This window comes from Pan paniscus, chromosome 6 (assembly GCF_029289425.2).
Source record: "Pan paniscus chromosome 6, NHGRI_mPanPan1-v2.0_pri, whole genome shotgun sequence".
NCBI lineage: Eukaryota > Metazoa > Chordata > Mammalia > Primates > Hominidae > Pan > Pan paniscus.
Genome location: NC_073255.2, coordinates 102,938,182 through 102,951,486, shown reverse-complemented (window position 1 = coordinate 102,951,486; position 13,305 = coordinate 102,938,182). Strand labels below are relative to the sequence as shown.

Below are 13,305 nucleotides of genomic sequence, written 5' to 3'. Positions count from 1 at the left end.
ATAAAGTTGTTTGAATACATTATGAAATTAGATGTTGTCTACATAACTGATATTTCTTTATATCTCTATAAAATGTATAATTCATAAGGGGATTATGTATGCAAAGGTAATAATTTATGTTATATAGGTATCCACCATTCCAATTTATATAAATCACTCTATTGCTAAAGATACTCCACAGTAGCACATAAGTGTCAAAATGCAGTACTTTAGGTTTAGACCCACTTGGTTTTCATTGGCTCAGTGCCCCTCGGCAAAGATCCAAACTCTTTTGCGGAGGAAACCACACATGTTGGGACTCTGAGGGGCTGAAGGCTGTCCTTTGTACTCTTTAGGGTTAAAGCAATCTACAACATATAATTGAGTTATCAGTGACTGGTTGGGATTTTTTTTTCCCTTGGAAAGTTAAAAAAAAATCTGTAGAAAATACTCAATTGAAGTTAGCAAAATTTGCAATATATGTGAACTTGGAGGTTTTGTACAAACAAGGCTGTGCCTATTGAAAAAAAGGCCATTATCATTCATATTTGCCATGGGCATTTAGTGCAGAATCACCAGAAATTATAGCAAAATCCTTCACAAAATTCATTTTGTAATAATCATTTAATAATATCTTTTTACTATCTTTACTCTTGTTTAGACTAGATTTTGAGTCTACTAGAGTGAATAGTGCAGGTATATAATTAGTAAATATTTGACAAATAAATGATTGCAGAGGAAGAAAGTCAAAATTAATTAGATTTTTGGGGAACATTTCCACTATCTAGAAAATAAGAATTAAGTAGACTGAGTTGTTTTTTATTTCTTTGTGTTTTAAATTCTCTGGTATTAAAAGAAGATGGATGAGATTATGACCTTTTGACTTTTTTGAAAATTTTTTTGAGAGGAAGAACTATTTCTATAGGGACTTAGACTTAAAAGCAAGTATAAGCACACATTGCAAGGATGTGACACCTCACAACTTAACTATCCCGAAGCTTAACGATTCCAAAGTTGGTCCGTAAGGCCTCTCTTCGGCTAGGGAATACTCGTGGACTCCTTCTCTGGGACGGGGTCTGGAAAGATGATGCCCATTGATTTGACAGTCCATTCCACCAACACTAGATCAAAATGGAACAATCAGAACCAGAAGTGATCACATTGCAAGAGAAGGACATGGATCAAGAACTGTATTTACCAGTTATGACACTTTTGTTGTAGGTTGAGTTTCTCCAGAAGCCAACTCTGAGATGAAGATTAGCTCATAAGAGAGTGTTCTTGGAATCAGCCCAGTGGGAGGAAAGCTAGGAAGCAGTATTAGGCAAAGGGAGAATTGAGCTGTGACGTAGTCCCAGCAAAAGCCTCAGCTGACAGGCCAAGCTGATAATATGGCAAATATTTCAATATATTTTTCTAGTGTGAGTGATAATACCATTTTTAACTTAGTTTATCCTTTTCTCCTATCTAATCTGTTCACCACAACCGTAAGAGTTATCGTCACAAAATTAAAAGTCTGAATGTGTCTCACTCACTTGTACAACTCTGGCAGTTTTTCTTAGGAACTTGAATAAACTCCAGGCTTCTTCGTATTGACTTCTAAGGCTCTTCCTAGCACATTGCCACCCTGTTTCCAGTCTCACTGTTAACTATTCATTGTTCTCTCACATGCACTCTATTTTCTGCTTCTCTCTCCCCACCCCCTTTCTCCTTTACCCAAAGCACCCTGTTTATTCTTCATAAAATAAATAATTTACTATCAAGTTCTATGCCTTTTCTAAAACTTCCTGGATTTCACTTTCTTGCTCATTTCACTGCTCTTCATTCTTGAAAGGCTTTATCGAATTATATTTTTTTCACCTTTTGCTCTCCAAGGCTTCACCTCACCCTCGGGAAATTTAAGTGTTCTTCACGTTTACAGGAGCATTTTATATATTTATGTCAATGTCAGATGTCCTAGCTGATAGTGTTGTCAGTATTTATTTGTGTCAGTATGTCTTCATCCACATTATACATTCCTTGAATAAGGGGATGATTTTTATGCACTTCTGATTCCCTTTTAGCACACTGCACAATGTCTGATACATAAAATACACTAAGTAGTGTGTTTCTTTAAATTTTGAATTTGTGATTTTGTTAGTTTTCCTTTTTTGAGTAAGAAACCACTATATTACTTTTATCAATTAGCGTGGAATAGATAGCTAACAGAATAAAAGACACCTGAATTTGGCTTAAAAATAAGAAAATTTGTTATATAATATGAATATGTTCAGAGTTTGAGTGACGACAAAGATGAAAATATCATCTGCTTAATGATGTTATCGAGGACCCAGTTCTTTCTCTGTAGGCCACTCTTGGGATTGGCATTATCTTTGGGTTGGTAGCAAGATGGCTGCCACAGTCTTCATGGGTCACATCCAGACAAAGAAATATAAATGGAAAAATAGATCATCACTTATATCTCTTTTTTAGGAGCAACAAAACTTTTGCAAAACCCTCTCTTTCATCTCGTTGGCCAGAAATATATTAGTTTCAACTCTCAAACTTGCAAGGAAAGGAGGGTAACTATAAGTTGCTTATATCAGTCACCTCAAGTTGAAGGAATATTTAGGAATGAAACACTTCGAATACTACACTTACAGAGGGAACAGAAAACAAACTTTCTTTAAAAATTAATTGACTTAGAAGACTGATTTTTTCTTTTTCAATTTAACACAGGTAACCCAAGGGAAACATAAAAGTTTTCTCAGCCAAACAAAAAGAAGTATATATTGCCTATTTGGAAAGACTTACAAAGATTAGCTAGTTCACAAGAAAATTATCTGGAAGAATTTATTTTTCTTTCAGTAGATAGCCTTGGAAAGTATTTGTTGCCAGTATTTTTTTCATCTTGTGTAGTAAAAATTGAAAAATCTGCTAATCCTCATAAATAATTATTTTGCTTGTACAAGAGTTTATTTGCCTCTGTAAAAGTTTTCTCGATTCATGATTTAATATAAACTTCATGAAATCTGGTCTGCTGCAAATCTCTTTAATTATGGTGAAAACATATATGTTTTCTCCCTTTAGTATTTTGACTGTTTTAGGGGTGTGACATTGATGAGAAAGAGTGTCTTATAACTTGGTTCAAAGACTTACATAATATGTTATTCTATAGTCATAGTATTTAGCATTATTCACTAAATATTTAATGTACAGAAAAAATATTTTTTAAAAAATCAAATAACTAAATATGACTTAAGCATCATTTAATATATATCTTAGTGTAATTATACATAAAATAATGCCACTTTTATTGGTTTGGTTTTGTCAGTCTCTGCAGCCGAAACAACTAATATGCATTATAGAAATAAAACTTGGGATACTTTATAAGTGACTACACTTTGAATATTTTTTTCTTTTGCCCTTCTACTTGAGCCAGCATTTCTTTTTCATTTAGTTCAACAAAAATCCATTGAGTATCTATTATTAGCACTAAGCATATTGTAATAGAATATAAAACTCAGATCTTGTCATTGCTCTAACCTTAGTTAGGGAGACAAGGCATAATACAGTTACAAGGAAAGTTAGAAAATTTTAAATGTCCAAAATAATGAGACAGATCACATATGGTAGAAATACAGAGAGAGGAAAACAACTACATGTTGTTCATGGTTTTGAACTAGTACAAGACGGATGAGTAAAATTTGGATTAATGTTAACTGGTTAATCTAAAATGTTTACATTTAAATTTGGAACTTGGGGTTTGTTGTTTCCTTGTTGTTCAGTTCGAATGGGGAAAAATATGTTTGAGAAATGGAGCAGAAAAGAGTCTATTGTCTATTCTGTATGTAGATTTTTCACTTGATCTTAGCCAAAAGGCGAGAAGTGATTGTATGTAGATTTCTCATAGTTTAAATTAAGGGAGCTGCATTTTCCTGCCCCAGCCCTTAACATCCTACTCTATCTCCTGAGTCAGAGAAAGTATATAAAAGAAGAACTTTAATAGTCCTTCGGAAAGGTGGCCAACTGTGAATAGACATTTATATCTATTTATCATTCATTTACAAGTGATGCATTAGAAGCCTGTTCAGTGTAGACATTATAATAATGAATGTGTTTGACATTTGTACAATATGGTTTAAGGACCCATGGTTTCTAAACAAATTATTCGAAACGACATAGTACTGTCAGTTTGACTACAAGTGAACATTCTCTACTTCAGCCAGCCTTAAGTAGTCCTAGTAATAATTCATATAAAATCCAGAGCCCTCTCTATGTAAACTTCAGGAATAATGTATACAAGCTGAAAGTCTTCCCCTCCCTCTTTCTCGCTCTTTTTTTTTTTTAATGGAGTCATAGTTGATGGTAAAAAAAAATATGCAATACTCTCTGTTTGGTTATGTTACTTAGTTGGACTTTTGAGTTAATGAATTGTTGGGATCCTTCCATGCGAAAATGTTACTTATTTTGGAAGCAGTTCAAACCTGCAGGGATGGAACAAGTCTCTAAACCAGGACGCAAGCAAAGGGTCACAAAGAGAATGACGTAGGACTTACCAAGCTGAGTACTGCTTTTGTGTCTATATTATTCAAGCATTTATTTGTTCGCTTTCTTTCTCTCTTTCTCCTTCCTTCCCTTCCTTCCCTCCCTCCCTCCCTCTCTTCCTTTCTTCTTTCCTTCCTTCCTTCCCTCCTTCCTTCCTTCCTTCCCTCCCTCCTTCCTTCTTTCCCTCCCTCCCTCTCTCCCTCTCTCTTTCTCTTTCTTTCTCTTTCTCTCCTTCCTTCCTTCCTTTCTCTCTCTCTTTCTTTCTTTCTTTCCTTTTCTCTTTTCCTTTTTTTCTTTCTCTTTCTTCTTTCTTTTTGCATGTAATTTTAAAGATTACTTGAAATCCGTAATGCTACACCCTTATGTTTGAGCATTTATATTGTGAAAATAACTAACCTAAATGAATTTATAATTTTACATATAATAATTTCCAGTGGAATATTTAAACACCCTTCTTTGTCTAACATAAAAAGAGCTTTGTTATTTCCCTTTCTTTAAGGAAGTCTAGAACAAGAGTTTTGATACATGAGGACTCTACACTTGCTTGTTTGATATTAAGTATAAGCAAAAATACTATTATAAATCGGAATGATCTTCTGACTCCAGTTCTATTAACTTACTCTATGGCTGAGTAAGACAATTCTGTCTAATGCTTTAGCTTCTAAGAAGTCTATTACATAGTAGGAAAAGAAAAGAATAAATAACCTTCTCACTTAAAATCAAATTATTTGTAAAACAAAATCGTCAGTCTTTTAATTCTTATTTAATACTTGAAATTAAGAAAATAGAAATACTTGGAAAGCGTGTGGACATCCTAATAAATTAACTTTTGGTATAAGGCACACTGCTTAGTTTCATGTGATTAATCTGTTTCCATTGCCTGCCGAGCATATGCTGTCTAGTAATTACAGAGCTAAAACAATCGACTCGTTCATGGATGTGCTGGCTCCCTAGCCCGGGTGCTGATGTGCAGGTCCCATCTGGTCACTGTAATGGACTGTCAGGATGTTGTCAGACTGCTCAGACCTCGCCAGAACTCTCACAAGAACTCCTTCTCTGTGTCCAATTGTATGGGAAACTCTGCAGATTACTTTTCAAAGAATAATTATTGAGCGCTCACCATGCCAGATTCTGTGCCAGGTGCTAAAGGTGGTAGGAAGAAAAAGCAATGTTCCTTGACACCAGACATCAGTGCTTGCTAAACTTCAGTAAGTCATGGATTAGAGGTGGTGAATAGTATTCACTACAAAAGTTTGAAGTCCATCCGCAAGAGTAATTGGACCACAGGTTCTAAATTACTGACCATTCGTGGACTTCTTAGATTTATTTTAATTTGTATGGTATATTAGCATTTCTCTCTCTTTCATGCAATACATATTTGTAGGTGTTTTTTTGTTTGTTTGTTTTATGAGATAGGTTCGCACTCCTGTCACCCAGGCCGGACTGCAGTGATGTGATCTCGGCTTACTGCAGCCTTAACTTCTTGGGCTCAAACAATCCTCTCACCTCAGCCTCCTGAGTAGCTGGGACTACAGGTGCTTGTCACCATGCCCAGCTAACTTTATTATTATTATTTTTAATAGAGACAGGGTGTTGCCATGTTGCCCAGTCTGGTCTCAAACTTCTGGGTTCATGAAATCTGCCCACCTCACTTGTAATCCCAAAGTGCTAGGATTACAGGGCATGAGCCATGGCACCCGGCCTTGCAATACATATTTATTGAGGTTCTACTATATTCCTGATACTCTTCTAGATGCTGAGAATATAGTGAAAAATAAAACAGGTCAGACATTCATGCTCATAGTGTCTTCAATTTGGGAATAGAGAGTTAATGGAGAAAAGGAAACAAATAAAATAGCACTTATTGCGAAGTGTTATGTTAAAAAATGTGTGGTGTTCCTGGGAAACTACTTCAGATTGGTTATTAGAAAAGACCTTTCTGGGGAGATGATAATAAAATTGACAGGTATTTATAAGAAGGGATCATCTAGAAGAGGTCAGATGTATTTTAGGTAGAACAAGCTCTACCTAGAAGATAATAATGAAGTATTATTTTAAAGAGCAGCATTAGATGGCATACACAAAGAAGCTCAAGAAATGTTTACTGCAAGTTTCTTTCAAATGAGTATTAACTTGGTGGAGATGATTTGTGTTTTAAGGCTGGGCTGCTGAGATTCACACCTACCTAAGGTCACAAACCAAGCAGCGATGCAGTAGGGACTCACATTCACGTGTTCTGATTGCACTGCATTTAATTGATCTTTACACCTGGAAAAAGGTCTCAAACTAAACTTACTTTTGAAAAAGAAAGTGCAAATGGATGTGATAAGCAAAAGTGTAGTAGAAGACAGAGATGATTCGTGGAAGAAAGCTAAAATGCAAGCGAGGCTTCTGAGCTGAGTCAGGAAAAGGGAAAGGGAAAGACAATTGTCACCCAAGGCTTCATGCAGAAAAATCATGGAAAAGACCACTTTAGACTTTGCCTGGAACTCCATCTTCTGTATTGAAGCACATTTTCTTGGAAAATTTGTAGGCCTACCCTTATATAAAAATCTAAAACAAAACAAAACAAAACAAAAATGGAGAATTAAACTTCCCTTCTGTAACAATTTCTATCTAGGCCAGGCCAATACCCACTGCGCAAGCTTTACCTTTGGCGCTGTTGCTCTTGTTTTGCAACAGGAAAACACCTCCCTGTCCTGGGAACCCAGAGTAACCATTGCTCTTTTAGTTGTTCAAATCTTTGTATCATATAGCATTCAGAGTGACATTTTTTTCTTTAAAGCCATTTAAAAACTTGTATCCTGTTTTTTGAAAGAGATGGCCACTATCTCAAGGGTTCTGAATTTTTGTCTTTAATTAGGTTTTATGAATAAGTTTCAACTTCCTTTTGTGTGTCTCATTCAGTTGTTTTGACATCTCTGAATTAGGCCGAGGGGCATTTGACTGACCTTGCACTTGCTAACTTGAGTCAATTAAATTGCTTCTCCAAAGATGAAACAAAGAGCAGATAAAATTAGAATTTCCTTTGGATGTTGTTATAAAGTCTTATCATTATTTGAATGTTTCTGTAACTTGCCTAACACTGAATAATTAAAAATTAATTGTCTGACATTTTCACCTTACTAAAAGATAAGTGTTCATTAATTATATAAATCATGAATGAAACAACAATTGTTAGGGATACTGCAATATTTTATGAGTCCCTTCTAAGTATTTTTTCAAAGTGAAGTAAAAATAATATTAAAAGGACAAAAAGTTGTTTTGGATTTTGGACAGAGAAAAGTAAATAAAATCAATATAACTAGATCACAGCTTGTATTTTTAAATTCACACAGGTTACACTATATTTACATTAAAAAGTATTATTAAATCTTTTTAAGAATATGTTTAAACTATAGCTTTATGCACAAAGCCTATTTAAGGAGGCACTGAAGACAATTTTTATTTCAGTAATATGGTCTCTTTTCATACTAGTAAGCTATACAACTCTAAAAGAAAATATACAGATATATGTTTAGATAATAATATTTGAGCCTTCCAAGGTTAGCATGAAAAAATTAATCCTTTGGAAATAATCAATTGTGAAATACTATAAAGGCAACATAAATATACTAATATGGGTCAGTAAATTATAGAATATGAGGACTGGCTTATGAGACATACTTGTTTAACAGTGTTGACCCATAAACTCTTATTTCCAAGTGAAGACATTTTATAAATTTATTTACTTCTGTTTGCCGGTTTTCTGTTATCAACTAGATCTGTAAGAATTAGCACTCAAATTAAAACCAATTTGCAAGTATTGTTTAATAATTGTTCAATTACTAGCTATACCCTGAATAAGTAAGTTGAGAGGAATTCTTAGGTTCTTCTGGATCCACAGAAAAGATCTCCATTTGATTTCTGATGTCTCCTGCACGTGGGTAGACAGCAACAGTAAGCTCTCTGCATATTTGCAGTCCTTGATATCAAGGCTCTAAGGTCCCAAAGACCACAACCCACCAAAATTATATCCTTAAAATCTGTATCTGGTGCATCAGCACAAGGTTAGTTAAGAATTAGTGTTTTGTGGGAATATTTCAGAGCAATTAAAATCTGGCCATTAGGCAATGGCATCTCTGTTTCTGGTATGACTCTCTTTGATAAGTGAAGGAAAAATATCTGTGGATGACTTTCTAAAGGACAAATACGGTTGCATCAGCTTTTAGAAACAGGGCCATGTGCTTTGTTGTGTGCTGTTTCATGCAACTTTTAATATGTTAGGATACTGTGTGCAAGACACACTACAGTGTAAGAAGATTTATGTGGCATTTTATTGCTGATAAATTCAAAAGGCAGTAAGAATATTAATAATCACTGTCTCAAAATTGTTCATATTAACTATTGATCCTGAGGGCTGACTTTTAATAGACAATGTGGACATTATATTTTTAACTATATGGTGTGACTTTTGTCTAATAGTGACGCAATCTCAAAGTGTACTGACTAGGCCACTAAAATAATCCAAGGAACACAGGTACCTCTTGGGCTCTTGTACAACAATGCTGGAACTTCAGCCTGTATGTGAAATATATCTTATTCTATACCCAATCACCCTATAGTTGACATCTCTATTTTTCCCTTTATATAACTGCGTGTGTCTCTGTCTTTCTCTCTCTTACTATTTTCCCCCTCCACATGCATCTATACACACACACACACACACACACAGAGAGAGAGAGAGAGAAAGAGACTGGAAAAATATGAAAATAGTGGAATGCTGTTATATATGTGCGTATATTGTACATTATATATCGCATTATATAAACATTATATATAATGTGATATATATATACATATAACACTTCAAAAGATTATTGAAAATTTTGCCAATTCTATGTAAGAATAAGAGTGGATCTTTGAAAACGATTTTGTCTTGTTTTTTGTGTTTTTAGATTGAATTAAGGGAAATTCTGTCTCTTTAAATTCTTTACCAATTAGGAATAAAAACGAATATTTAAAAAAAATCTCTTTAATGACTAGGTAGTATGTAAGAAAAAAAATCCACCACAAATCATAATTAAACTGACATCTTTTCAATATTGACACAGCTATAATGACTATTTTTCCCTTCTAAGTAAATGTTTAGAGTCTAAAAGACAATCAGATATATCATAGGTTGTTTTTGCTTAAGGTAATTCTGTTAGTGATGACTAAACCTTGGCAGCATTGTGTCAAAATAAGCCAATGTATAATTTCAATAAATCCTTATTTTTGAAGGTTTTAATTTTACTTTAAGAAGTAAAATTTTCTTTGTGATCCTATCTCATAATCCCTGTGCTTGTATATAACATTTACTTGCTAATCAAAAAGTCAGTTCTCTGAAGCTTGTAATTAGTTGTATGGCTTCATCAACTAGGATGGTGCAACTCAAATTACAATTATGTGACTTATAAGCAATAACTGAAAATGTACAACAAAAACATTAAAGCATCTTTTACAGATTTGTATTCCTTTACAAAGAGAATATATGTGCAATTGCTATTTTAGTGTCAAGTCCCTGAGACAAAATTAGAGTTGAAACTATCTAGCTAAACCAAACTATTATATTAGAGTTGAAACTATTAAGAGCAAGTACTTTAAAACAGAGGATCAAAAGTAGAGACTGCCAGTAAGTGCTCCACAATGCTCCCTGGGCACGGTGGTTTCATCCCGTGTACTCTCTTGTCACTCTGTATCTCCCATCCTAACTCAGACCGAAGCACCTCAATTTGATGCCTTGGCTGACATACAGAAGGCCTTTCATAATTACATGTCTAATGAACAAATAGTTAATGAAGAGTGACTACTTGGTGCTAACTTTGAAACTTTTATTTAGATTTCAAAAACGATATAAAGAGTGCTTCCACATTTTGTCATTCTTTAAATAAGCCCCTCCTCTTAGAAGCACTAGTGAATATATTCACATTTAATTTTGGAGGCATCATTTATCTCATAATTTAATTTAACTCAATCACCCAATACTATGATTTGAAGTAAAAAATAAAACCCTGTGATGGCCTTTATCCTTTTTAAGACTCATTTACTTAATATGAAAGAGTTATATATTTTTTTGTTTCCTACATTATTTGTATGATATGTAATTTTGAAAAAATCTATAGGTATTTGCCTTACATGTATTCCTTAAATGTGATTAAACCTGATTATCATCTAAAACAAACAAAAAAAGAACAGGATCTTACATGCTGAAATGATTCAAAGAAATATTAATCTGGCAACATAGCAAAGACATGGAATCAACCTAAATGCCCATCAGTTGTAGACTGGATAAAGAAAATGTGGTACATGTACACTATGGAATACTACCCAGCCATAAAAAAAGAAACAGACCATGTCCTTTGCAGAAACATGAATGGAGTTGGAGGCCATTATCCTTAGCAAACTAACACAGGAACAGAAAGCCAAATACTTACAAAATGGACTTCTATGTGTCCATATGTTCTCATCACTTATAAGTAGGAGCTAACTGATGAGAATACATGGACACATAGAGAGGGGAACAACACACGGTGGGACCTTTTGGAGGGTGGAGGGTGGAAGGTGGGAGAGAATCAGAAAAAATAACTAATGTGTACTAGGCTTAATACCTGGGTGAAGAAACAGTCTTTACAAGAAAGCCTCATGACACAAGTTTACCTGTGTAACAAACCTGCACTTGTACCTCTGAACTTAAAAGTAAAAGTTAAAAAGAAAGGAAAAAAAAAAGAAAATATTATTGAAAAAAAAAACCTTTCCTAGGCACAAGGTCTGCATCAATAAATATATTTTGAGTGCATTAAAAATATTAAATCAATTGACAGGTTATGGAAAACTATTCTGTGTACTATTTTCAGTCCAATGATATAAAGTTGTCCTTTGTAAAATCACTGTAATATTGAAGAACCAGCAAGTACAGCATTTCACTTTTGCAAGATGAAAAAGTTCTAGAGATTGGCTGCACAACAATGTAAATATACTTAACATTACTGAATTCTACACTGAAAATTGTTAAAATGGTAAATTTTATGTTATGCGTTTTTAACCAAAATTAAAAATAATAATAAAATTGGACCAGTGGAGGGGGGAAAAAGTGAGAGGATACCTTGAGAGTTCATAAGCTCATATCTAAAGTAAAGACTCTGAATTCAAGATGCAATTTTTTTTTTTTTTTTGAGATGGAGTCTTGCTCTGTCGCCCAGGCTGGGGTGCAGTGGCGCAATCTCCTCTCACTGCAAGCTCCGCCTCCCGGGTTCACGCCATTCTCCTGCCTCAGCCTCCCGAGTAGCTGGGACCACAGGCACCTGCCACCACGCCAGGCTAATTTTTTTTATTTTTAATAGAGACAGAGTTTCACTGTGTTAGCCAGGATGGTCTCGATCTCCTGACCTCGTGATCTGCCTGCCTCAGCCTCCCAAAGTGCTGGGATTAGAGGCGTGAGCCACCACCCCCGGTCGATGCAATTTTTAAGAAGCACTCAGTCCAGTATTTTTGCCAGCAATGATGAATAACAAAGGAACAACCAGAACAAAAATAACAAACAAACAACATTTGAAGAAACGTTCCAATTTTGGGCCAGCTGCAGTGTTCCATCTGGATTATTAAGTTATGGCTTCACGATTCTGGGTTTATGACGAACCATTGTCCATTGGTCCAAGCATTGCCCATTTTAGTTAATCTATTTACTAACTTACATTATTCTCTTGTTCTTAATTATGTTGTTAAACACCTGAAAAATGCACCCTCAAGCACAAATGCTAGAATCTGGTAAATAACCTGTTTCTTACCTCCAAGTCATCCTTCCCCTCGTTTCCCATTTTGGCTGGACTTTTTTCTAAATCCACCCACCTATACACCTGAAATGTAACCATTTTATTTTAGTTGCTTTTAACTTTATTCTAAAGCGAGATGTGCGGTTTGCAATTTGAGGAGATATTCTTTTTAGACCTAATAATGAGTTGCTAATTTCCATTCATATTGCTTTTCATTGCTGAAGCTCATTGATATTTGACTGCTGGCTACTATTTAAAGTTGTGTGATAGTAGAACTACAGTGATTCAAACCATTTCTGAATGAATAGCATTTTCTAGTCGGCATTGTGTACCTTATCAAGGTTAGCTCATCACTTGAGCCTCCTGCTGCCTCCACCACCTGCCTGTATACATATCTGGATTGTAATTTGTGAATGTTAAGATCTTCTCTAAGAAAACAATCTTGCTCCGGTTTAAAATCTCAATAATTTCATTGTATTTGTCTATTTTGAATGCTATACTCTGTTCTTTATTTAGAGACATAAAACCCTAAAATTTCACCACAAAGATAATATCATATAAACATTGATGACTTCTAAATCCTTTGTTAATTCCAGGTTTAACAAGTCTCTTTCAGTGTATTCCCTCAGGGTATTTTCTTTTTTTGTCACCTATTAAAATATTTTCTGCTACCATTGGTGAGAAACATAATAAAAGTCTATCCAGAACTCCTGGAGCATATATTATAAGTATTTTAGAGCTTGCTTTTCTTGTTCCTTCTTGCTTATAGCTTAACAGAGAGCATTTCTTTCTGTAAGCTAATGGAGTTACATAACTGCTTAAACTCTATTTTGCAAAAAGTTTCTTACAGAATTCCTACAAAAACTTCCTGACAGAATTTAAAAGAAAGAAAGAAAAAAGCCTTGAACTCAAGATCGTGAAGCATAATTGAAAGCTATCAACCAATGAGTTTGGAGCCCTTGACTTATGTAATGGTTGAGACCCCCCCAGTTCAAGAGTCAGATGGACTTTG

General features: G+C 34.6%; 1 protein-coding gene across 2 annotated transcripts in view; it reads left to right on the top strand.

The window, feature by feature from the left end:
* SEMA3D (semaphorin 3D) overlaps positions 1 to 13,305 on the top strand; it is a 191,392-nt gene that overhangs the window by 91,464 nt on the left and 86,623 nt on the right. The window lies entirely within an intron of this gene.